This window comes from Erythrolamprus reginae, chromosome 2, assembly GCF_031021105.1.
Source record: "Erythrolamprus reginae isolate rEryReg1 chromosome 2, rEryReg1.hap1, whole genome shotgun sequence".
NCBI classification, from domain to species: Eukaryota; Metazoa; Chordata; class Lepidosauria; order Squamata; family Dipsadidae; genus Erythrolamprus; species Erythrolamprus reginae.
Genome location: NC_091951.1, coordinates 64,678,629 through 64,701,974, shown reverse-complemented (window position 1 = coordinate 64,701,974; position 23,346 = coordinate 64,678,629). Strand labels below are relative to the sequence as shown.

At 36.5% G+C, this 23,346-nt stretch overlaps 1 pseudogene; it reads right to left on the bottom strand.

Moving 5' to 3' along the window:
- The window catches only part of LOC139159405 (contactin-6-like), a 138,421-nt pseudogene that overhangs the window by 114,833 nt on the left and 242 nt on the right, over window positions 1-23,346 (bottom strand).

Here is a 23,346-nt window from a genome sequence, read left to right as displayed (position 1 = left end):
CTACAAAAGTATTATTTATTTGAAGGAAGCAGTTCTTCCAACTGGGAAAAATGATAGAGCAGCTTCAATGGTGGGTTTTAAATTATTTTGCCACTGGTTAGTGTGAGCACTCATATGCACACACACAAAAGTTCTGTTCATGCACAAAAGCATCCCAGGTGGGTGGGCGGAGCCTCCCGCTTCAGTGCTACCAGTTCTAAGAACTAGTCTGAAGCAGGAGCACTGATCAGCTTCATAAAAAGAAGTGACAACATAGTCTATTTTTTACAGCAACTACTACTTTCAGAGTGGTTGCGCGCCAGCTACTAAAGTGAATCAAGGCTGAGGCTACCACAAGATTGCAATGAAGTATTGGAGAATATAACTCTGAAAAGCTTGGGATGGCTCAGGATAAAATAAAGTTCAAACCAAGGCTTAAAAACATGTGTTAAAAATACGGTATGCACTAATGCCATTATGCACTTATGCAATTGAACAAAACTCAGAGTTTATCTTATCCCTTTAATATCTACTTTTCTCTTTCGAGAGTTAGGAAGAAACTGTGAAACATAACTATGAATGGAGCTCTGAAAACCCTTGACAGTGTGAACCTCTGAGCAATTCAGCAATATTTCAGGTATTTTCCTCCTGCTTTGAGGTCTAAATTATTGAGTTCACAAATATCACAAAAAGTGATCAGGCACTATGATCTGCAACATTCTCAACATATTCAGTAAAAAGAGAGAGAGAGAGATACCATCTAGTCCGGCCCAAAAGCCTCCTATTATTTTATTTTTTTTTAAAAAGAAACCTGTCCGCTGATTTGAGAGTTTAGGACGGATCAACACCTACAAGTTGGGAGAGAACTGTATGTTCTCTCTGTCAGCTCATCCATATTTCACCACTTCATTTGCAGAATGAAAGTCAAGGTTTTGCAAAGCCAGCGGTATTCAGTGCAGTTTGTGTTATGCATATATTTAGTAGACTACTCCCTCTAGCTCTTTTGGTCTTTGGGTATGATCCAAATTTTCACTGAATATGTTTGCCAGCAAATAGATGAAAATAGCTAGTGAGGTGGGGGGGGGGATAAAGAGGGAGGATTATTCGGAAACTTCATCTGCTTTCCTGATGAGCAATTAGCAACAAGCCTCTATAATACAACTTTCGCAGTGAGAAATGTTTTTGCCTACTCTGCAAGCCAGCCCATTGAAAACTCACCCCATGATGCCAAACAAAAGCTCCTTTTTTAAAACAACTCCAGCCCTGTTTACAAGAGAAGAGAAAGCTTTTTACAATGTGGACAATTTGCAAGTGCGAAAGGGTTGTCTGACTCTGGGGGATTGCTTCCCTGTGAAGCCTATTAATCTTGCATGGGAATTAAAGCGCTTGTCAATATCTCTTGAAATTAACAAGCTAAAATCGCAGTAGGTGACAGACAAGTGCCTTTCATATGGCAATAGAAGTGAACTGAGTTAAATAGGAACCATCATCCCTTTCTCTGATTAGTGATGGAGTCGGAGACAGAGTGATTTGCATATATTAGCAGGAGCTACATTTCCCGTTCTAGACAAATTAGTTATTTTAAATAATACCAGGTTTGCTGTTCTTACCGACCATGAATAGTTATAAGTAGCATTTTTTTTGTTTCATTCTTATATTCCCTCCTTTCATTTCTTCTTATTATATTCCTCTCTATTTATTTTTGCCTAAAAAAAGATTCATTGTATTTTTAATAACCATGATCCCATTTAACTGAGTCTTTTTTTAATATATGCACTGTAATTTTAGATCCTTCTATAACTACAGCTTGAGAACTGGGGACAAGTTTCTTAGACTCTTAAAATAACGTATAACCTGCCTTTTTCTCCATTTAGATAACAAGGGAATGCCAGAAATTAAAATTGAATAAACATCGAACAAGTGCCTGATAATTAAACAATGAAATGTAAAATGCAAAGTAAATATTAACCCATCTTGATAACAAAGGGTAAGTTAGAAGGAAATATACTTAGCAGAGGAAACTAACCTTAAAGGAGCCCATAAATTATGTATGTATGTATGTATGTATGTATGTATGTATGTATGTATGTATGTATGTATGAATGCATTATTATTATTATTATTATTATTAATAATAATTAATTTATTAGATTTATATCATCATCATCATCATCATCATCATCATCATCATCATCATTGAAAAATACTCGAAGAATTAACTGGTAGAATTAGCAGTTATTTATTCGGCTAGAGCTGACAGGGTTAATGCAAACGGGTTGCAGTTAAAATCGCTCTAAGGATAGTGCCGCGGCTTTGTATTTATAGGGTTCACAATGTAGCAATCTCTATCTGACATGGTAACAAGTATCCCGCCAAATGAAGCAACCAATCAGGATGACTTAAGGAGGCTCCATGCAGATTCTGAACTCTGGAACCTTCTTCATGAATATTTAACAATCAGCCAAAACATGTGACACACACACACACATATATATATATATATGACTTTTTTTTTTGTCGAATCACCCTGGTATATTGAACGAGCATCACAGTTTCCTTTTTGCCTCTTGGCCACTAGGGGCCATATTCCAAGGCAGATAAGCTTTTTATAGCCGACAAATATAATCTATAAGTGTAACATATTTTTGCTGATAATCTTCCTTCCTTTTCATTATAACCAAAATAAGTCCCGCCCCTCCACACACACACACACACACACACACACACACATTCAATCAGACTTTCTGGGAGAGATTCTTCTTATGGTTATCAGCTCAATAGGACAATTTCTCACTAGCACAGAGCATCCCTCTGTGAGCAACCCCTCAAAGATTTCTCAGCTGATTTCCATGAAGGAAAGAAATGTGAACATGAATCTTGTGATGAATAGACTACCTTTATTAGAGTATGTTTTGGATTTGTCAATGAATATTACAATTCTGCACTGGAAATATGTAATAAATGACAACATAGCTACAAAGATACTTTTAGAAATAAATATCACAAAAAACTTTTGCTACCAAACTCTTGCGTGAAAAAAGAAGACAAGTTTATTAAAACCATGAAAGTGCTCAATAATATCAGATATTTTGGGGCATCTTGGCATAGCTGACATTTAGAAAGTATAAAACTTTCAGCAATATTACAGCACCTAGGACAGTCATTACAAAATGAATAAAACTCCCAGAATTGTAACTTTCACTTAAGGAATATTCATAGGATCATTAATTTCTTAAAATGGGAATGACAAAGCATCTGGTTCAAGTCCTATGAACTAAAGTGTTGAAGTGGCTTGTTTGCCAAATAAGCTCTCAACCTCCTGTAAGCCAAGTCAAAAACTGTGAAGCCTCAGGGTGCAGGTCTCCTCTAAATAGATAAACACCAGTTTAGGATTCTGATCTTAACTCATTAGATCCTACTCATGTTTCTTCCTAATTGTTTGGAAAATTTGCTTGTAGTCCAAGGACCTATTCACTGAGTTTAATAATCTTGCCAGGACCAATGGCATTTCCTTATTGTAAAATAACCATATCAAGCTTTTTCCCATCTAGCGCCAGTCCTCTGGAATCAATTTCCAGCAGATTTATGACTGCACTCTGATCTATCAAAAATTAAAAAGGAATTAAAATGTTTGTTTTTATGGGCTTTCATGAAGCTGATATATTCTGAAATAATGTGTTGCTATATAAATACAGCTTTAATGATTATTTTAAGTGTTATATGGATCATTCAAGTTATAAGGCTCTATATTTTATTTTATTTTAAATTAGATTGTAATGAATTAATTTTTGCTTCTATATTGCACTTAGGTTTAAACCAATGATGTCGAACCTTTTTTCCCTTGGGTGCTGAAAGAGCATGCGTGTGTGCTATCGCACATGCTCGAGTGCTGACACTCATAATTGAATGCCTGGGCCCCCAGAGGCCCTCTGGAGGCTGAAAATGGCCTGTTTCCCAACTTCTGGTAGGCCCAGTAGGCTTGTGTTTCACCTTCATCAGGCTCCAAAGACTTGCCTGGAGCTGGGGAAGGGTAAAAATGTCCTCCCCCATCTCCCGAGGCTCTCTGGAAGCCAAAAATGCCCCCCCAGACCCTCTGTATGAGCCAAAAAACAGCTGGCTGGTACACACATGGATGTTGCAGCTGAGCTAGGGCAATGTCTTACATGCCAGCAGATATGGGTCTGCATGCCACCTATGGCACCCATGCCATAGGTTCGCCATCACTGGTTTAAAGTATTCAATTCTGCTATTACTTCTTAAACTGTGTTCCCTTCAACATGCTTATTAATGAAATATTTTAGGAAATGGTTAGCATATTTGCAGATGATACAAAATGGGAAAGGATACAATATCCTAGAAGACAAAAAAAAAGCGGAATAGAATTGAAATGAAAATAGAAAGTGCAAATGCAAAATTATTCACTAGGAATTAGAACCTGTATCATGCATAGTTCATGGGACGTGATTGATTATTGACTGATTATGTATTACTAAGTTACTGTCAAAACAATTTAGTGACACAACCTAGATTTTTATCAATGATAATCTTTCCCTAGCTTTCTCTTTTAGGTCCTCCAATGGTATACTTATCACCACTATAACTGATGCATTTCAATCCAGTTTCAGATCTGCTATGGATCAAAAACTACCATGCTTGTCTTGTGAGATGACCTATATCAGGAAAAAGAGAAAGAAATATAACCTGAGATTTTCCTGGATCTCTCAGAAGGTTTTGATGTCATCAGTCTTCAAGGATGATCTGGAATTAGAAGAAAAAAAAGATATTTCTGACAAAAATAAATAAATAGAGATGCTTAACCTTGAAAATTGATGATTGGAAGAAATGTGATAGCACTTGTACCTGAAAGCATGTCACAGAGAAATGAGTAAAGATGCACTCTCCATCATCTAGATGACATGGAATAGTGGACACATGTTCAAGGAAGAAAAATACAAATGCAATAATGTAATACAATGGTACCTCTACTTACAAACTTAATTTGTTCTGTGACCAGGTTCTTAAGTAGAAAAGTTTGTAAGAAGAAGCATTTTTTCCCATAGGAATCAATGTAAAAGGAAATAATGTGTGTGATTGGGGAAACCACAGGGAGGGTGGAGGCCCTGTTTTCTCCCAGGAGATTCCTAGAGAGGCCCCATGGAGGCTTCTCCCCACCTTTTCCGGCCCTGTTTTCTCCCAGGAAATTCCTAGAGAGGCCCCATGGAGGCTTCTCCCCACCTTTTCCGGTAACAGTTTCAGAGGCTTGGGCTTGTAAGTGGAAAATGGTTCTTAAGAACAGGCAAGAAAATCTTGAACACTCGATTTTTATCTAGAAAGTTCATAAGTAGAGGCATTTGTAGGTAGAGGTATCACTGTATAGGGACATTTAAACTATAAATTAACAAAACTTCTCTAACAGGCTGATACACAAAGGAGCTCAAAGACAAATATTTATTTTTAAATAACCTACTGAAAGTCACACTCCTGCATATGTAAGCTCAGAAAAGCTTTCAAAGTTAGAAATCCAAATAGGATGATTTCCCTTTGTATATTACTGTTCACACTTGGTTCTAGAATGTTTCTAGTTGTCATTTATCAATTCCGTTCATCTTGTGACTGTACACTTATTGAGGAAGCTTAAACTCTGTCACAGATGATAACATTTAATCCTGAGCATGAAATCAAGGCATCTATACATTTATATAGCCTTTGAACATTATTGCACCACAGAGAACCATTATTGTGATCCTGGCTTGTGTTATCTAGTAATTCAAAAACCTGTACTTGAAATTAGCTTCTAAATATAGAGTGTAAGTTTTCACAGCTGCTATTTATTTGTGAAATGACATCTGGGTAGTTGTATGAAAAACAATGAATATGTGCTGATTTTTCAGTAGCCATGCTTCTAGCTTCTTCAGAGTGTATTTAAACTGAATGCTGCAAAAGATGCCATGGTTTGCTTGGGTTGAAGGGAATAGAATGACCAAACTAGTTGCTAATGATTAAGCAGGTGAGAATTGATAATGTTCCTTCTCACTTAAATTATTAAGGTGATTTTTCAAAAAAAATCTATTGCTTCTGTAACAATTTTGGGAAAATAGTCTGATGTATTGTTCAGGTTATGGTCATTTTGTAGATCTATTTTATGATTAGATACTGGCTATCCAATTTAATATTTCATTCATGTTTATTAATTCTGTATTTTATGGTACGTGAGTATTAAAATGGACAGCATGATATGCAGAATTAAAGAATATAAAAAGCTTAAAAATCATCTGGTTGAGGAGAGACGTGGTCAAGCACCATGGTAATTGGGAGTTCCCGCACTTTGCTGGGGAACCTCGATATCCATGTCACCTCGGGACCTGGTTCTACTAGAACCGAGTCAGAACCACCCTGGTTGGCTAGTGAAGAAGAAAGATGCCATTGGCGAACTGAGAGGGGACAGCAATTCCCTCAGGAGCCGATAAAGAGGTCACAGCCAGTGGCACCGGAAAATGGCTTGTTAAAATCTGTCCAAGCTGCCGCAGCCACAAATGGACCAATTGATTTGATTTTTGGATTGGAAATCACCTGGAAAAGAAACTTAAAAAAAGTTCTAGAGAGACAAGTTGGAAAGTACAAGTTGAGCTGGTGAGTTATTTTGCTGAAGAGAAATTTGTGACTTTTTAAAAAAAGATTAAAATGGGAACAAAAGGACAGGAAATAATAATGATGATGATGATGATGATGATAATAATAATAATAATAACAACAATAACAACAATACTACTACTACTACTACTACTACTACTACTAATAATAATAATAATAATGCTTTAGAAGAGAAATGTTAAGGAGCAGTAACTACCACCCATGAAAGTATATGGTGTTGTATAAATGTTTTTTATAGAAAAGAATAGAATAGAATTTTATTGGCCAAGTATGATTGGACACACAAGGAATTTGTCTCGGTGCATATGCTCTCAGCGTACATAAAATAAAATATACATTTGTCAAGAATCATGTGGTATGACACTTAATGATTGTCATAGGCGTCATATGTTTTTTATGTGGAGAAAACTTTTTGAGAAAAAAAAATGTCTCATCCAAGGAACCAAGAACAACACAAAGAGTCATTTCAGAGTAGTTTATGTATTGTTACTCACCTATAAATTGAATCTTACCAGATCAAAGTATTTATCCACATAACTATTAGATGTGAACTGCTGTGGGGGTCTGCCTTCACCTTTTCCTACACACCAAAGATTCCAATCATTGTTGTCTCTTTTCTCACCATAAAAGATGCTCTTATGACTCTGGATTACTTTCCACTACAAAAATGGGATCATTGGCTTTGACCAATTGCCAATTGCAAGGTATGCTGCCCTGAGTCTATGGAGAGGGGTAGCATACAAATAATAATAATAATAATAATAATAATAATAATAATAATAATAATAATAATAATAATAATAATAATAATAATAATAATAATAATAATAATAATAATAATAATTATTATTATTATTATTATTATTATTATTATTATTTAGATTTGTATACTGCCACTCTCCACAGACTCAGGGCAGCATACAAATCTAAATAATAATAATAATAATAATAATAATAATAATAATAATAATAATTATTATTATTATTATTATTATTATTATTATTATTATTTAGATTTGTATACTGCCCCTCTCCAGAGACTCAGGGCAGCATACCTTGCAATTGGCAATCAGTCAAAGCCAATGATCCCAGGGCACCATTATTATTATTATTATTATTATTATTATTATTATTATTAATCATAATAATATCATTAAGTGTTAATTCTATATTGAAATACCAATAAACATCCTTAGCCATTTTCTTTCTGAATATAATATGAGGATAATGTATGACATAGAAAGTTGTCAAGTTGGCATAGAAAAGAAAGAAAAATATGACTAAAGCAGTAAGGTTATCAAAAGATAGCAAACATTAGAAGAGAAATCAAATCCCTGTATCTGAGCACAAATATAAAATACTATTTGGTTTTAATGTTATTGTTATTTCATGAGAGATGTTGTAGTATGACTCTTTCCACCAGTGGGATATTGAACATAATATGGATATTGATATACGGAAGTAATCTAGATGAGGTTGCTTTTCCTATGCTAATGTTTGCTGTATTATACAGAATTAATGTTCAAAGCTGGTATACTTACTGGAGCTACATATTAGATTGTTCCCAAATTAATGTTACTGAAATAGTGTGGAGAGAACGTTTTGCAGCATATCTGAACACCATTGCAATATTATCTGACACTATGAATGACAGAGTTAAGTCCAAGCATTTATCAACATACAATTGACTTTCTATGTATCTTGTACGGTGCAGTATTAAACATTTTCATTTAATGCCAGCTTGAAACTTCCCTTTTTCTCTGACTCTGTGTTTTTGAAAGAGAAATCTATTCCTAACCCAGTTAATTGGGAGAGAAAACAAATAACCACATTTATTGATTAGAGAAACTCACCCCGGATGCACTCCTGAATACAGATTTATCACCACTTGGCAACTTGGAGAACAACACATTATAGTCACCACAGAAATTGACATTCCTGCAACTAGTTTTCTACAACTGAGCCAAGCTATTGAGCTGTGTGAATTATGGCAGTGAGCTTGCCTGCAAGCAATAATGTGGAGTGGCAGAGGAGAAATTAAGTCTGTGATGGCCAAGTATAAAACATTAATGCAGATTGTTATTTAAGCTCGTTTAGGAGAAACTTTTCATGAAGAAAGCAGAATTGAACATAATATGATTCTGGGAATTCTTTTCCATTACTTGCTACCTGAAGCCTTTAACTGCATATCTGGCACCTTTTAAGAATTATTCTCTCCAATTGTGCCAAGTGAGAATAGAGTTACTTCTCAATTTTATCTAAGGCAATCTTTTTCAGATTATGCTGAAATTCCTACATGGAAAAACAAACAATGCATCCAAAAAGAATTGTAAGAGTAGTGAACTAGACCAAAACAATGGTAGAGTCTTTGGAGAGGGGCGGCATACAAATCTAATAAATAATAAAAATAATACAAATCTTAATCATTGAACTTACTGAGAAATGGAATGAAAATGTAAGTTGGGGGCCTTTGGTTAATCAACTGTAACCAAATACAGTGGTACCTCAAGATACGAACCCCTCGTCTTAGGAACAACTTGTGATATGAACCCGGGGTTCAGAAAAATTTTGCCTCTTCTTACGAACTTTTTTCGAGTTACGAACCGGCATTCGGAGACTGCTGGGAAGCCGCGCGGCTGTTTTAAAAGGTGACAGCCGGGCGGCGGGGCTTCCCAGAAGCCTCCTGAATGCCGGTTCGTAACTCGAACAAAGTTCGTAAGAAGAGGCAAAATTTTTCTGAACCCCGGGTTCGGTTCGGGAGGTTGCTGGGAAGACCCCATCCCGGCTGTCACCTTTTAAAACAGCCGCGCCGCTTCCCAGCTGTCTCCCGAAGCTGAACGTGGAAGTTCGGCTTTGGCGTTCGGCTTCAGGAGACAGCTGGGAAGCGGTGCGGCTCTTTTAAAAGGTTGCAGCCGGCCTGGGGGGCTTCCCAGCACCCCCCCGAACCCGGGTTTGGGGTTTGGGGGTGCTGGGAAGCCCCCCAGGCCGGCTGCGACCTTTTAAAACAGCCGCGCGGCTTCCCAGCTGTCTCCTGAAGCCGTTTTTTTTGCGGGGTTTTTTTTGGTTGCACGGATTAATTGACTTTACATTGTTTCCTATGGGAAACAATGTTTCATCTTACGAACCTTTCGTCTTACGAACTTCCTCCTTGCACCAATTAAGTTCGTATCATGAGGTATTACTGTACTGTATTGGTATTATGCTTACTATGTAGACATTCTTTATCTCCAGGTAAGGAAAGCAAAATGGAAAAAGGATGATGATGATGATACTGATGATGAAGAAAATGATGATAATGATGATTTTAAACACAGCTTTCCATATATTTTAAGTTTTAAAACTATATTGTAAACTTTTTTTGAAGAAGTTTAGAATATTATTTTAATACTCAAAATATAAAATAAGATAAATTTAAACACATCTAAAATGTGTATTTAAAAGGAGGAAAATGAAAATGAAATAAATCCTTCATAAAGGACATTCTGCCATAATACTGAGCTCTAAGGCAGGGTGTCAAACTGGTGGTCCATGGGCCAGATGTATCACATGCAGACCACACCCATCCCAGTTCCATGAAGGAAAAAGCTGTCATAAAACATCACATTACAGCAATGGGATATGGTAAGTTTGACTTCTGTGCTCTAAGGTATTTCAATATTGAAAGGATTCCAGAGATCAGGTGCCACTGCTGAGAAATTTCATCTACAAGCAACTACAACTTAGATTTGTCAGTCATGCAATAGGATTTTTTTTATGAGTATAATTATCTGACTTGTAATGAAAAATGAAATGCTGTAAATGTAGTGCTATTGGATTCCAGTAACAAAGGTGACCCTAGGAACCTTCTCTACTATAAATGGAGTGAAAACTCCTAAAATAGGAGCTCTGCTATTCTGTAGAATAAAAAAGCTCCTAAATTCTCATATTACCAGGAAATACCATAATGCCCCTGTTTTTGTGAAAAAAATGGGTGAAAATGGTCTGTTTCCCACAAAAACAGAGCTGTTTTGCTTTTCCCCCAATCCTCAGGAGCTCTCTGCAAGCTTCCCAGACCCTCTGCCCATCTCATTTTTTGCAAAAAGTTGGCCCATTTCACAAAAATGGGATGCAGGGGCTGGGCTTCAGGAGGCCAAAAATAGTTGTATTCGGTGTATAAGGCACACCGACATTTCCACCCTCTTTTTTGGGGGGGGGCAACTTATACTCTGAAAATATGGTACTACAGTGTACCTAAGATGCTCTCCCTCTCAAAAATCAGCTAAATCAAGTGAAGAATGTCAACAATGTCAGTTGAATCAAGTCTAACTTTGTATGGTTTTATTACAGCAATGGGCCATTGTTTAATATTCTATATTTCACATTTACATTTCCTGTATGATTTATTTATTTATTATTTAGATTTGTATGCCGCCCCTCTCCGCAGACTCGACATTATGTTTGTGGAGGCTGGTGTATGCTGTGCTCCACCCAATGTAACATGGTTGATTTTGCAACTATATAAATTCAGCAATAAATCAATAGAGTAAAACAGGGCACCAAGTGGGGAGGTAATTTTTTTTTGAGCTACTCATTCTGCCTACATATAAGTGTATTTTATGCTTTATGCCTTAACTTTGTATACATGCATCCAGGAAAACTTTCAGACGAAGAAAAGCAATTGACAATCACTTTCCTGGAACAGAAGTGTCAGAACCATTGTCCAATGGGACAATGTAATAACTTTTTTTTAAAAAAATGTGTTTAAATTCAAGCATGACTTTTGGAAGAAAAGACAGTGATATGTCAGACAAGAGCTGAACTAGCTGACTTATAACATTCCATCCAATTTGATTGTTCTCCAATAGTTCTTATCCTTCTCTTATTTTAGAGTCCATTTAAAATGCTGAAAAGCATAGCAGACATTGGCAGAAGGGATTGCCTTTATACACATACAAAAAAAAATTAGAATCTAAGCATTATTTCATTTCCTAGCTGCTTTCTTTTTTGTGACCTTTACAGGACAGGGACATTTATAATAGGAACAGAATATGATTGATAATTAATATTTTATTGATGAAAGAAATGGTGCCATTGGACTGATTTTAGAATTATGTTTTATTAATTAGAATTAAAATAATTTCTGTCTTAGTGTCGTAATAAGCTCATATAGGGATGAGTATTAAAAAATGGAATGGGGAAAAAAACACCCACCAGTTAGCTCAAGTTGTTTTTCAATATGGCTCTGCTTAGATATCTAGGAAAAGTATAAGGAGATAAGATCTGGAATGAAATCTGTGTGATCTGGGTTTCTGCCTCCCCCTCCTTTCTGAATGGCTATAGTATTCTCTAGAACAGATGTCTTCATAGCTGGGATAATTCTGGGAGTTGAAGTCCACAAATCTTAAAGTTGCCAAGTTTGAGGACCCCTGCTCTAGAAAATAAAATGAATAATGCTTGAAACCTAATATTTTCCAGAAACCTTGATTTTGTTTGATAGTTTGCAGGAAGAAAGGTTAAAACCAGTGAAGGGCTACCAAACTTTTTACTACCACACTGTGGATGTGGCTTATACAGGACACCCTGCATTTTCTTTCAACATCTTTCAATGCAAATTGGGTGCTCTGCGGTGGAGCTCCATTTCCACTACCCCACTGCATCGTCCCTCCCATCCAGGCAGCAGCCCACCCCTGGTTAAAACTGTTATGTGGACTGGAAAATTTTGGGATGTTCACTTAGGCTGTGAAAGTAGCAAGGAACACTTTATGTTGTTGCCTTTGAGTAAGTGATTATTTTGTGAGTGGCCATTTTAATCATGATGGCACCCTTATGAAAATGCTTGCAATGTACTTTCAAAATTCTAAGTGAGATGTTTCACCGTTCTATGGCTGCTCACTTCTAGGATGTGGGTGAATTCACTCCCCATATGACCTGCTTGTTTTGAGTCCATTGATATGAGTATTGTTTTGAGGTTCTTGGAAAATCCTTGGTCAAGTCAACCATCTAAAAGAGACACATTATTTACTTAGGTTTCCCTGGCTCCCTTAACAATTTTTGTGTTAACAGTTTTCAAAAAGTTAGCTGCTTTTGACTTTTCCAGCAAGAGTAGTAAAGAGTCCCAACACACCTTAAAACTAATCAAAATATTATTGCACAAGCTTCTTCAGATAATTGTCCTCTTCATCAGATGCTCAGGATATAACCCAGAAAAAGAAACAATTTTATATAAACAATAATGTTTGGTGGGAGGGAAGCTAAGAGCATGGAGGAAAGGGTTAAGTAAAATGAGAAAAGCAGGGAGGAGTGCTCATAGTGACTTTTAATATTGCAGTAGATAGGTGTGAGTCAGACATTCATGCTTTGAAGACCTGGTTAACATATGTATAGTGGTCTGTGTTTAATGCATGACAATGGTGTTACATCTTGTAATGAATTGTAACTGGGTACTATCAGACTTCACATTTTCTGTTCTCTCTAACTGCCACCTCAGTTCTTTGCTTGTAGCCTAAGTATAACATAACAAAAGACAACTTCCTAAAATCAGTGGAGAAGAGAAGATCAGTTCCCCTGAATGCTTTGTATGTAATGTCAAATCACTCTCCTTGCGAAAAGAAATTACAAAGTCCCAATTACTTCTGAAGCAATTGAGGTAGAATGTGCTAGTTTTAATATTACTTCTTCCGGTCTTCCCTGACTCTTGTAGTACTATTAGAATTAGTACACAGAGCTGTGTGATTAAGCCATTGTATCTGACCAAGGAGAGATTCAACGTGGAAATAAGGAAGAACTTCCTGATGGTCAGAGCGATCAACCAGTGGAACGGCCTGCTAATGGAGGTTGTGAACGCCCCAACTCTGGACAGTGGACTGGCTGGGGAGTTGAAGGATTTCCTGCTTGAGCAGAAGGTTGGACTTGATGACTTGCAAGGTCCCTCCCAACTCTAATTAAATAAATAAATAAATAAATAAATAAATAAATAAATAAATAAATAAATAAATAAATAAATAAATAAATAAATAAATAAATAAATAAATAAATAAATAAACAAACAAACAAACAAACAAACAAACAAACAAACAAACAAATAAATAAATAAATAAATAAATAAATAAATAAATAAATAAATAAATACATAAATGAATGAATGAATGAATGAATAAATATATGCATACACATTTACATATTTTTAAAGTACAATATTTGTGCTAAAACAGGGGTGTCAAACTCAATTTCATTGAGGGCCATATCAGGTTTGTGTTTGACCTTGGAGGCTCGGGAGTGTGTCTAGGAGTGGCCATGGCCAGCTCAAGGTCACTCGTATTGGGGGCAGTACCTGTGGTGACCAAGTGTTAAGACATGACTTCCCTCATGCCCTCCCTTATTCTCATTATAATCACCTCCCTCCCTCCTTCCCTTCATCCGTCCCTCCCTCCCTCTTTTTCTTTCCCTCTTCATTATCCTTTCTTTTTCCTTCCTCTCTGTCCTTATTTTTCCTTTCTTGCTCTCTTTCCATCATTTCTTCTTTTTCTTTGTATTTCACCCCCCCCCCATTTCTCCTTTATTGTCCCTTCTTGCATAAGGGAAACATTTCTCCTTTTGTTTTTTTTTCCCTAGGTTTTTTTGATAGCCCTCTGCCAGCAAAAATGGAGCTACCAGGAGCTATACATCCTCTCTGAGCTTCCTTTCATACCCATACCCATACCCAATTAACCGCTTGCTCTTCATTTGAAAATTATAACATTGAGTCATTAGACTCAATGACTCTCAAAATAATAATGTATATAGAAGATACCTTACCGATAGAGTAGCAAGGGCAAACCTTTTGCTGTACAATTCAAAAGCACTTCTCTGATTTTTCTGAATTCTTTGAATATGATGGCTCTTGAATAAAAACAGGACCATGATGAATTTGTTCATCTATGATACAAAACAGCTTGTGCAATTTAAAACATAATATTTCACTTACAATTTAGAAAGTATGTGTTTTCCATCCAGACCTTAGATACCTTTTATATGCTGATAGTTTCTTGCAAAATATTCTATCTTAATGAGTAAATAAATATATGAAGGAACTAAATCATTTTGAGATACCTACATTTTTCTTTCTATTCAAAAACGGGATTACGGCATTTATCATTAGCAAAGCTCTAGGTTGTAACAATAACAATGCCCCAAAGTGGAAAGTATTCTTTCCTCCGTTTCAAGCTCTGCTCCAGATCCAGCCCACAGGCTTTGAGTTTGACATTCCTGTGCTAAAAGAAGGGGTACAGTGTTGCCAGGAATTTTAAACAAATATTCGCCATTTTGAAATAGATTTTTGTCTACTTCATTAAAACAGGGAATATTACTTAGTTTTTATGTACCACAGTCTCTGATTAAAATATGTTCACTTTGTGTTTATCAGAATGTGCTTATCATTTGAATATGTAATTAATGATAGCTGGTAATACAATGGGGAAAAACATAGAAATAATTGATCTTATTACCGATTTTAATGCAAAGATCCTTGCACATATGCGCACACATACTCCCAGGTATTGCTATATCTACATTTAAAGGACAACTGCATATTTTAGCTGCAAACCACAATTCTGTGCCAATTACAAAGCAGAGGTGAGGAAGTGAATATGCCCGTTAATGTGGTTAAATGTCAGGAAGGTAATTACAGAAGGTGACATTTATGGGACTATGCTGGACATCATTATTCTTTTGTGATTATTGTATTTTCCAACCTGTTGCTTAGCATGGAATAGTATTTTACAAACAGCAATCTGGACATTGAAAAAAAAACCCCTCAAATAAAAAGGGTGAGGAGGGGTATGTCACAACAACTCTATTAACCAAAAAGTAATTTGTGTTCATCTTTCTTGACCTTTCCGTCATCTGTGGATAATTATTGCAAAGCCCTGAATATCTGTTTCACTAATGCTATTTACTAGATAAAAAAGATTTTGGAACTGAACATGAAAAAGGTAACATGAGCAAGTTCATCCAATTTGTGGTCAATTTTATTGCTATTTTAATTGCCTAGTAAATTGTTTTCGGTACACAAAATAATTGTATAAAAGGGATGTGAACATCAAATATGCTTCCCCCAACCCCACCCCACCCTCCAAAATAACTTACATGCAAACTGAAGCTTTGCTTTCCTGCTCGGAATCATTCCGAATGAATTTGTGACGAAACACTGGTATGTTCCAATATCCTGCTTCTTGTGTGGATTATTGATTGCCAAGCTGCCTCCAACCAGCCTGTAGTGATAACTCATGCTAAGATCAATATCTGTGCCATTTTGCTTCCACCTTTGAGGGGGGGGGGGAAATCAAATTATACTTATAATTTACAGAGACTACTCAGGTTTCATTTTTATCCAGTTGCTATAACATACCTGCAACAATGAAAAGCACAGTTAAAATATTAGAATATTATATCATATTTCACAGTTGACTAATTTTTATATCCATCTTGTAAATTTCACTGTAAATTTTACAGTCTGAAAAACTTTCTTTTGAATAGCATATTCTATGTAAACAGCTAAATGCCTTCAAAAATAATGACAACTTATTCTTGTCATCCAATCTACACATTTGAACAGCAGAATGACACTGCATTCTTTTCTTTTGTACTATAAAAGTTCCTGGAAATTCTCTATATTTACAGCCCATTGTACTAATGTAATAAATTAGCTTGTAATAAAGATTTTAGAGATCTAACTCAGAACAAAATATATTTCAAAAGGCAAGAAAGCAAGAGAGGGAAGTTTATATCATTTGATAATGTAACAATGATAACACTGTTATTTCAAAACATAATCTGTCTCCCTTAACCTGTTAGAGAGAAAATGAATCATGTCTTCAACAAATCACAACTATTTACAAATATCAAAATAAATTATGTTCCATATATAACAATATTTTTTACAAGAAGAATACTAATACTTCAGGTAGATTAGCCATTTCTTCTCATGAAAAAATACGTTACCTAAATCAAATCTAGCGTATTTGGGCAACAAAATTACACACAAGCACAGATTAGAAGTTATTAAACTCAGCTTTAATTTTTACTTCCGCAGATTTTGTTACCATCTAGATATGATATACTTTCTTAAATATAGATATAGATATAAAACTGAAGACTTTAGTCCCAAACTCAAAGTTAGATTTCCCTTGGCCTTCTAGTTGAATTCTTTTCATAGAATGAAAATCCAAAAGTTTTGGATAAACAATTCTTTTCTTGTGGGGAAGACGGGGTTGAAAACGAACATTAGCATTTGTATTAGTCATAGAAAATTGTCAGAAAGAGCCAACTGTATGATAAATATGGCAATGACAACAAACTAAATTAGTATAAAAATCTAGCTAATCATATTAGCTATCTGTTGTCGAGAAAATAAGTCATCTAAAAATAATTGTCTCCAATAAATAATTAAAATATTCTATATCTTCTGCTTCTTCAGATTTTTGTTCTGTTCAATTTAAGCAGTGTTTAAACATGTTGAGACCCAGTGACTATGTTGACTTTATGTACATAAATTCATACTTCAGAATTTTTCTTTTTCTTTTTGAAAATAGCAGTTAATCTTTGAGGGGGTAAAGAAAGCCATTGGCAATTTGGACTGTTTAGATCAATTTATTTCCTTTGGATATTTCAGTTGTTGTAAGAGGAAATTAGTCTTCCTGAATCTGCCAAATGGCAATATAAGTTTAAGAAGAAGGTATGGTGGAGGTGCTGTGAATTATTTTTATTTTCTTGGAGTGTCCTTATTCTACAAATATCTTAAATTCAAGGTGTAAACAAGATAAATCCATTAGTGAAAACAAGTAATGTTTATAGAGGGTAATTTGCTCCTTGTATGCCCTGTTTCCAAAACATGATTGTCAAATGTAGTTTGACACTTGGAAAGTATTATGCATAAATATAACTCCATCAGGATGTTATTGCTTGTTGTATTTGTTTTGGGGTGTGGGATAAGAATTGTGGAAATTTTGTCTGCCATTACCATGAGATAAGATGCCATAAGATAAAAAAAAAATTCGGTTTTGTTTGAATTCCTCCTTGTATCTCAAGTCTACCACCGGATAAATGATTTTAGAAGGAGTTGTAATGGAGGTGTATTTGCTACTCCTGTTTTTTTGAGAAGCAGATGAAGAAGAGACTTCACTGAGAAAGCCATCTATTTCCTCCTTGCGAATGTGAAACATATTTAATATACATTATATGGGACCTGGTTGAAAATTTATTTTGTGACTTATATTCTGACACGATCTGTTCCAATAAAAATAGAAACTAAGCAAGAGTAAATTTAAATTAAATTACTTTGCCAGTTTGTTAGACTACATGTGAAGTTTAATGGGTGTAAAATATCTGATCTGACTCCCCTGTAAAATAAATAATTAAATAATCAGTAGTGCTTAATCTGAAGGACCTTTTTTTTTACAACAAAAGCATTTGTATAGATATATTTGCATTAAAATTAATTCATGTTCAGAGGCTGAAGGAAAATTTCAGAAAGGCTTAGCTAAAGGCATTTTAGATAAATATATCCTCCCCACCCCACCCCCAAAATGAGCAAAACTGAATGGATCAATTGAACAACATCAACTGAATTCCATAAACAGTTGCCTATTGCTCAGAAACATTTCTTAGACCAGTTCTTTCAAAGGTTTGTCTTTATGCAGTCATATGATATCAGGGTCTAGCTAGCTGGCTGTTGCTGTTCATTTAAACTCTTCGATTCTTATGTTCTTTATCAAATTTCAGATTTTTATCAGGTCTAGTGGATCTGTTGGGCATTCTGTACCATTTCATAACCCAATTCTCTGGATTTCATTTTATTTTTCCCTCACTACCCATTTAAATCTATATACAATATATGTCTTCTGGATCCAAAATTTTCTAATGCTGGAAACACTGGTGATTAATTTGCCAGCTCACTTTAATTTCTGAATCAATCACTGAAATAACTGCTGTCATCATTACATGGTTCCCAATTAAACCCTATAATTGTTTCTCAACACAGATGCAAAGTTGTTGGCTTACTTGCAGCAAATGAATTTTTCACAGTGTCCCATAATCATTCTAATCACACAGTGTGATTATTATTAAACTGTGCATATAGATAAGGAACTCAGCTCCTGGTTATGGTCTTCTCTTAATTAATATGTTTAAATCAATGAAGGAAAGCTATTAATGGATGCATATGATTGCCAGGTGAGTCTTTAATCAGATCATGCATATCCTGATGAATTACTTAAAATTCATCAAGAAACAAAAACTTGGAAATGATTTGAAAAAACATGTACATTCAGTACAGATTAATTATTTTAGAATGGCTTTAAAATGCAAGTATAAAATTGTTCTGGTATTTGTGCAAAACATGAAAGTAAAAGAATGTGTGAACATTCAATGCATGTCATGGAGACAGCCACTTATATTGATCTACTGCGTAATGATTCTCCAGTTAATAAATTCCTCAGAGACATGGAGGGCTCCAGTTGCATTTCAGCTAAAATGACTAGAATTCCCCTTAATGACTCTAAGGTACTACAGAATGATCACAAATTGAGGGGATTAGCATTGGTCCATGAGCCTATAACAGTCGACTACAAATATTCTTATCCCATTTGTCTTGTGGTTTGCCTTTCCCATTTAGGAAAATGATTTTAGAGAGTGGAATTTTGGCTCCAGATTGTATATGCTACTTTTCATAGGTCTGCGGACCAGAGATTCCCCACTGCTAATCTGTGTCCTTTGATTATCATTCCAAATAGAGAATGTATTCCAAATTGTGTGAGCACAACATTAGATTCTCTTTGCCACAGGGGTGAAATGCTGGGGGTTTGTATGGGAATCTCTAGCTAAAATTCTCTGAAGTTCAGAGAACCCCAAAATCCTACTCCTGGCTGCCCCCTACTCTTTCTCTCCTAGGAATCGCCATGAATCCTGTTTTGGATGTGAGTAAGTGCAGGGCGCTTGCGGAGTTTCAGGGAGGGCAAGAAACAGGCCTAATGGAAGTTCAGGAAGACTGAACATGAGCACATTTCTGTCCTCCAGATGGCCTCTGGAGCCTGGAGAGCCCATTTTTGCCATCCTAGAGGCTCAAGGAAAACCTCCGGAGCCTGGGGAGGGCAACCCACCCCCTGTTGTGGTGCAGGGAGCTGACTATGCTACACCCACCCAATAACCGGGCAGAGAATCCCTTGCTAAAAATTTTGAAGCCCACCCCTGTTTGGCATATCTGGTCTTGAGCAATTGGATGAAGCTGAAGAAAACCAGTACAAACACTAAGATAACAAAATATTTAAAATTGATACTGTCTTAACTACATTCCATAGCTATGAATTTATCGTTTTAGTAATACTGTAACCTTAATTTCAAGGGTAAAAAGTGCTAACAAAATTTTCAAGTTCAAGCCCTTCCTTCCTTCCTTCCCTCCATCCATCCATCCATAATAGATCTCAATCCCAAGAAACTTTTAATATAAAATTTGTTACAAGGAAAATAATTTTAGGGTTGGTGTAATAATCACACTTCTGAATATTTTAAAAAATAGAATAGATTAGAGGTGTCAAACTCGCAGCATTCCGTTGTTGTCATGTGATGTTTTGCAACTTTTATCCTCTTCACTAAACCAGGGGTAGGCATGGCCAGCACATGACACATCTGGCCCACAAGTTTGACACTCCTGGAATAGATCATTTTAATTAAAGTGCAAGGCTATTTAACAAGTGTGGCTCCAGTCCTGTGGGCATGAATTTAGTAGTCATATTTTGTGGCTAATTGGGATGTTGTTCTGGAACTAGTATGGCAAGAGAAGTTAACTGTAGCAACCTTAAGTTCTTAAGATTTTAACTTTTGCACCTGAAAATACTTCAAATCACTCTGATCGGAAATACACAACTTTTTAAACTCAGCAGCTGGCTGGTGGTGACAAATCAATCAATTCTAAGTGTACTGAGAAAACTTTGTTCTTAATGATTGATGAACTTCAACAAAATGCAGATTTTGCTTGATATAGCAAGGTATTTTCCTTAAAGTCATAAAATAATTTGGACAGAACTTTCCAAATCTACCAACTCAGTCACAGAGCTCATCAAGAACCAAAAGGGATCTCAACTATTGCCCTGACACATCATTTCATCATTACAATGGATTACAGTGATCCCTCGATTAGCACGGTCTCGATTAGTGCGAAACGCTACAACACGGTTTTTCAAAAAATATTAATTAAAAAATACTCCACGGTTTTTTTTGCTATACCATAGTTTTTCCCACCCGATGACGTCATACGTCATCACCAAGAGTCACTTCTCTGTCTCTTTCTCTTTCTTTCCTGTCATTCTCTGCTTCAATCATTTTCTCATTTCTCTTTTTTTCTCCCCTTTTTTCTATCATTTCTCTCTCTCTTTCTTCCTCTCTCACACTCTCTTCCTCCCTCTCTCATCTCTTTCTTTCCTTCTCTCTCTTTCCTTCTCTCTCCCCCCCTCCACTTGCCCACGAGAAGAAAAAAAGCAACCACTGCCGGGCAGCTCCCCTTGTGCCCCCGCTTTGTGCCTGCCTCTTGTCCCTCTCTTTTGGGGATTTTTTTTATTTTCTGTCTGAGTGCGTCTGTGTGAGCGCGAGAGAGGGAGTGCGTGTATGTGTGTGTGTGTCTGTTGCGGCTTGGGCTGGTCGGCCTCGGAGGCGGGAGAAGGCGAAGAGGTAGCAAGCGGGGAACCCGGCGGGGTGGATGGCGGCGGCGGTGTGTGTGTGTGTGGTGGCCACCTTCAGCTTGGGGTCGCCGCCGGCATGCTCGAAGGACGCACCGCCGCCCGCCTTGGAGCCCTCGGAAGCCTCGTCGTCTTCTGTGCTCTGCTCGCCGCTGCTCTCCAAGCGGGGCGCAGCGGCTGGGAGCGTGCGCCTTTTCTCCCCTGCGTGGATCCTGGCTAGCCGTCGCGCCTCTCTTGAAGATGGGGAGCCTGGCGACGCGCTGTTTTCCCCCACCGAGGACAATCGGGGTAAACTCTTTTGGTTGGGAACCAACCGGCCCGGTGCTCTTTTGGCTCTCTTGGGGTTTCCCCTTTGCCTGGGCAGCAGGAAGACCCAGGGAAGGTTCCTTTGGCCGCCCAACAGCTGATCTGCTCCGCAGCGCGGCAGCAGTGAGGAGCCGAAGATGGGGTTTCCCCTTTGCCTGGGCAACGGGGAAACTCCATCTTCGGCTCCTCGCTGCTTCCCCGCTGCGGAGCAGATCAGCTGTTGGGCGGCCAAAGGAACCTTCACTGGGTCTTCCCCGCTGCCCACACGCAAACTCCACCATCTGCGCATGTGCGGCCATGGAAAAAAAAGGGCGCGCATGCGCAGATGGTGTTTTTACTTCCGCACCACTATAACACGGAAAATCGATTAGCGCGGGAGGTCTTGGAACGTAACCCCCGCGCTAATCGAGGGATCACTGTATTTGGTTGGAAGGGAAAGACAAGAATTGAAAATTGACTTGAGTTGAAGGTGGAATTGAAATTCAGCCTGGGCTTGCCCCAAAATTTAACTGGAAAATGACTTTTATATTTTAAAATTAGGGTAAATTAAACATCATCACAGTTTCTTTTCCCTAATCTCTGTTTTATTATTTCAACTACTTAAAAAAATTATAAAAACCTAATTAATAACAAAATAGGGGGCATTTTTGTATTGGTGAGTGGATACCAAAACATGTATGTCTTTGTAGCTGTTGATTTACTTTAAACTGGAGGAAGGAATTTTCTTTTTTCTAAAAATTGCCTTTGCACAGAGGATTTTTTGTACATGGTACTAAACCAGCTAAAGCAACATAAAAAAATAGTGTTGCACAGCGAAACAGTATCCTTAACTGAATTTCAGTGAAAATCCAGATAATGTTGGGAACAATGTTGCTAAGCTTATTTAATCAATGGTCTACATAATATGTTCCATTTTTATTTTAACTCAAGGTTTAATGTTTCATCCTTTCCATGAAGTTGTTAAATTTAAACACAAAATTGTATAAATATATATTTTTATACACCACAACAATCAACAATTTTATCTTAATGGTAATATTCTAAATAATATAAATATTAATTATTTTATAGAGCTTCATCTAGTTAAATGGATGGAAGCAATGGATGGAAATTAATCCAGGAGAGAAGCAACCTAGATTTAAGGAGACATTTCCTGACACTTAGAACAATTGATCAAGTAGAACAAGTAGAATGACTTGTCTCCAGAAATTGCGGGTGCTCCAACATTGGAGGTTTTAAAGAAGAGATTGGATAACAATTTGTTTGAATTGGTAAAGGGTTTTCTGTCTGAACAGAAAAGTTGTATTACAAGACCTACAAGAACCCTCCTAAATTTATCATTATATTCTATTCTAAATCCAATTATTTCTGTACATTCTCAAGGATTTGGATGTTTGAGTAGAAATATGCATAATGCTGTTGTTTGTTGTTTGTTGTTGTCTCAAACGTTCTGTATGCTATATAAACAATGGAGCAGTATCAACGTACATTCACAAAATAATATAATAATATAATATAAGATGGAATTAACACTTGGAATTCAAATTTAAAATCAGTAAAACATTAAAAAAAGACATTAATAAGTACTTTCTGAGTGAAAAAAAGTCAGAAAAAAACATCTGTACTGTCTTTTCCAGTAAATAACAAACAAGCACACTTTGTCACCTTAAAAACAAACAAACAAACAAACAAACAAACAAACAAACAAACTGCTTCTCATGTGATA